Genomic DNA, 5,073 nt, shown 5'->3' on the forward strand with positions numbered 1-5,073 from the left:
ATAGTATCTTTCACCTCTCTTTTTTGATTTGACATGGGAAACATCTCCCATCCTTTCTTTGACTCTTTTTCTTTCTTTATATGGGAAATTATCCCAAATGACAAATGAATAGGTGTGGAAGTTATAATTGTAAATAAACCAGGATCGAATCTATGGAAGCATTGGTTTATACGTTCCTTTTAGTTTCGACTTTAGGGATAATTTTTTTCGCTATCTTCTTCCGAGAACCACCTAAGGTTCCACCAACTCCAACTAAAAGAATAAAATAATTTCATTTAAGTAAGAAGTCCCCCTATCTGGGAGACTTCTTACTTAAATTAGTCTCCGTGTTCTTCGAATGGATCTCTTAATTGTTGAGAGGGTTGCCCAAACGCGGTATATAAGGCATACCCAGTAAAGCTTACAAGTAAACCAGATATGGAGATGGCGACTAAAGTTGCTGTTTCCATTTTTATAGAATTTCAAGATTACAATGGATCTACGAAAAGATCGTGTATTTACAACTACAACGGAATAGTATACAAAGTCAACACCAATGATTAAATAGAATTTATGGCTACACAAACCGTTGAAGATAGTTCTAAACCTAGGCCAAAACGAACTGGTGCAGGTAGTTTACTGAAACCCTTGAATTCGGAATATGGGAAAGTCGCCCCGGGTTGGGGGACTACTCCTTTTATGGGGATCGCAATGGCTTTATTCGCTATATTCCTATCTATCATTTTAGAAATTTATAATTCTTCCGTTTTACTGGACGGAATTTTAACCAATTAGGTTTCTACTAACTAAAACTAGGAAGTCAGAGTTTTTCCATCCAAAAAAGCCTTTCTAGTTTAAGATCTACATTTCTAGATATTATGGTAGTTCGACCGCGGAATTTTTTTGTTTCGGTATCTCTGGAATATGAGTGTGTGACTTGTTAGAATTGATCCTATTGATAATACATAGAAAGGGCCTGTTATCTCTATCAAGATGATTCTAATTCGTCAGATATTATTTATTCTAGTATCTGGAACACGAAATAGATAGAGTGGATCAAAAAAAAATGGAACTATGATTCATACTCACTATTAAGACCTCGCAACCAGACTGAAAAATTCAAGTAGTTCTTAAATAAAAATAAAAAAGAAATTTTCTTCCTTCCAATTTTGTTTGCCCAAAAGACAACTTTTTTTCTCTCGATTTTGTCGAGTCATTACACTGATTCAATAAATGATTATCAAGCGGTTCTTATTCGAAGAACCCTTGCCTTTTGTTTAGCTTGAGACTAAATCATCGTGGCTCTAGTATGAATCTAAGGTTTTAATTGAACTGATTCATAGGATCTCAACAAGATAATTTCTATATTACGCATAAAAAAACAAATCCTTTATAGGGAAGAGAAAAGTCAAGAAGCCTCTAATGACCAACATAAGGGAAAGGAAGAAAGAAAGACGCGCCAACTTGAGATTTTTTGGCATTATCATCACAAAGAAGATATTCCGGATTTTTCTTATTTGATATCTTCAAGGCAAATCGACCCAATTCAGTGGCTGATGAAGTTTTGAACCTTTTTTCTAATATTCGTTGAAAATTTTTGTGTTTCTGCTTGAGCCGTACGAGATGAAATTTTCATATACGGCTCTTAGAGGGGGACTCGGGTTAGTTACCTATCTCAATAAAGTATATGATTGGTTTGAGGAACGTCTTGAGATTCAGGCAATTGCAGATGATATAACTAGTAAATATGTTCCTCCCCATGTCAACATATTTTATTGTTTAGGGGGAATTACACTTACTTGTTTTCTAGTACAAGTCGCTACCGGTTTTGCTATGACTTTTTACTACCGACCAACCGTTACAGAGGCTTTTTCCTCGGTTCAATACATAATGACCGAGGCCAACTTTGGTTGGTTAATCCGATCAGTTCATCGATGGTCAGCAAGTATGATGGTTTTAATGATGATCCTGCATGTATTTCGTGTGTATCTCACAGGGGGATTTAAAAAACCCCGCGAATTAACTTGGGTCACAGGTGTGGTTTTGGCTGTTTTGACTGCATCATTTGGTGTAACTGGTTATTCTTTGCCTTGGGATCAAATTGGCTATTGGGCAGTCAAAATTGTGACAGGTGTACCTGACGCCATTCCGGTAATAGGATCGCCTTTAGTGGAGTTATTACGCGGAAGTGCTAGTGTGGGCCAATCCACTTTGACTCGTTTTTATAGTTTACATACCTTTGTACTGCCTCTGCTTACTGCCGTATTTATGTTAATGCACTTTCCAATGATACGTAAGCAAGGTATTTCGGGTCCTTTATAGGGAAGGCATATCATAGAGAATTATAATTATCATATATCATATCGGGTAGGTTTTGGTATTTCATTGCTACAAGCATGGGTTATTGTAAAATAACACATGTCATTTGGATACTTCTCTTCAACTCCAAAGTATTTTTATACAATACAAATAGTTGAAGTTAATTTTACGAAAGAAAAAAGGCGGATTATGGGAGTGTGTGACTTGAATTATTGATTTGGCCATGCAGATAAAGAATTGGATCTGCCACATTAGAATTCACAACCAAAGGTGTCTCCGCATCCAATCAACATGTAAGTCCCCTACCTAGGAAGGATAGGCTGGTTCACTTGAGGAGAATATCTTCTATGATCATACCGCAACCATGTCATCCATGAACAGGCTCCGTAAGATCCCATAGAGTAGAAATGGAATAAGTCATGTGACATGATCCAGTTCTCTATTTATTACACTTACCTTTTTATTATAGTATGGAAATGCATTCATTTTCTTTGCATCGATTGTGATCCGCAATACTATCGGAGTAAAAGAAGGGATCTAAGGAAGAATGTAGGCTAAACTTTTTGATTTTTTATTAGTAACAAGTAAATATTTTGTTTGGAGGTAAGAAACTTGCGATATTGAGGGGATAAATACCAACTAATCAAGAGACATGAGACAATCCACAAAGCAATTGATCATGATCAAATTTGTAAGCCCACTTGGATATTGAGCATTTACCCATAAGAATAGGATTATTTTCAATGAGTAGTTGTAGGTGCAACTTCGGAAAAGAGAATCTGATAAAGCTTTTCTTGCCTAGAGTCATTGAGTCATTATAAACCTTAATTCTATTAAGGATCTTCCGCGGTCTTATTTCTTTCACTCTTGCTCGAGCCGGATGATGATAAATTCTCATGTCCGGTTCCTTTGGGGGATGGATCCTAAAGAGTTCACCTATCCCAATAACAAAGAAACCAGACTTAAATGATCCTGTATTAAGAGCTAAATTAGCTAAAGGGATGGGACATAATTATTACGGGGAACCCGCATGGCCCAACGATCTTTTATATATTTTTCCAGTAGTAATTCTAGGTACTATTGCATGTAATGTAGGTTTAGCGGTTCTCGAGCCATCAATGATTGGTGAACCGGCAGATCCGTTTGCAACTCCTCTGGAAATATTACCCGAGTGGTACTTCTTTCCCGTGTTTCAAATACTCCGTACGGTACCCAATAAGTTATTGGGCGTTCTTTTAATGGTTTCTGTGCCAACAGGCTTATTGACAGTACCTTTTCTAGAGAATGTCAATAAATTCCAAAATCCATTTCGCCGCCCAGTAGCTACGACCGTTTTTTTAATCGGTACTGTAGTAGCTCTTTGGTTAGGTATTGGAGCAACATTACCCATTGATAAATCATTAACTTTAGGTCTTTTTTAGATATTTTTTGATTCATTCAACCGTGAAGTACCATAGGTATCTAGGAAATAGTTACTTCCAAGTGAATCTTCCCTAGATACCTAAAATCCATTTTATTATGATCCATTTCGCGAAAATATAGATTGTACCAAAGATGCTAAATTGTTTTCTTTTTATTCTAACTCGAAAAAGAAGAAGAAAAAAAATTGCAATGGATTTAAAACGAGAGTTTATTCTTAAGTAAATCAATTGGGAGATGCTTCTCTAGAGTGTCCCATATATGTTTTCTATCTTCCATACGAAAACTGTCAATTCTCAGAAGATCTTCTTCAGTCTTACTCAAAAGGTCCAATAGTGTATGTATATTGGCCCTTTTTAGACAATTATACGTTCTAGAAGTCAATTCTAATTGATCAATAAAAATACAATTCAATGGAATTCCTTTTTTGTTTTTCTTTAGATTAGTTAATCTTTTTTGAAAAGTAAAAAGGGGTGGAGTAAACCTGTTTTTATTTTCTTCGAAACTAGCGCCCTCTTCCTCCGCGTGTAGAAAAGGAAGAAATAAATCAATCAAATTACGAGAAGCCTCATAAAGTGCTTCCTTAGGGGTTAAACTTCCATTAGTCCATATTTCTAGAAAAAGTATCTCGTGTTTTTCATTTCCATTCCCACAAGAAAAAATACTATAATTCACATTTCGAACAGGCATGGATACAGCATCTATAGGATAACTTCCATCTTGATAGTTCTTTCTGAGTTCTGTCTGATATCCACGATCTCTCTTGATCTGTAAATCAATACAGAAATCAATGGGCTCTGTCAAGTTAGCTATAGGTTGTGCCGTATCAACGATTTCTACGGAAGGCGGTAAGATGATATCTTGAGCAGTTATGTATCTAGGACCTTTGACGCAAATGGATGCGTCTCTAACTCCATAGAGATTACTTCTCAATACAATTTCTTTCAAATTTAGTAAAATTTCTTGTACGGATTCTTCAATACCTGCTATTGTAGAATACTCGTGCGGCACGCTCCCAAATTTTGCACGTGTGATACATGTTCCTTCTATTTCTCCAAGTAAAGCTCTTCGCAAGGCAATACCGACGGTGTCCGCTTGACCTTTTCTAAGCGGGGACAGAATGAAACGACCATAATAAAGGCGCTTACTATCTACTCTTGATTCAACACACTTCCACTGTAGTGTTTGAGTGGATCCTGCTACCTCCTCTCGAACCATAATAGACTAGTATTATTATTTTATCATTGAATCGTTTATTTCTCTTGAAATGAAAGTTGAAAGCGGGTTAATTCTTTTACAGACGTCTTTTTTTAGGCGGTCGACATCCATTATGCGGCATAGGTGTTACATCGCGTA

Source organism: Triticum urartu, unplaced genomic scaffold, assembly GCF_056163025.1.
Source record: "Triticum urartu cultivar PI428250 unplaced genomic scaffold, HENAU_Tu73 scaffold469, whole genome shotgun sequence".
NCBI classification, from domain to species: domain Eukaryota; kingdom Viridiplantae; phylum Streptophyta; class Magnoliopsida; order Poales; family Poaceae; genus Triticum; species Triticum urartu.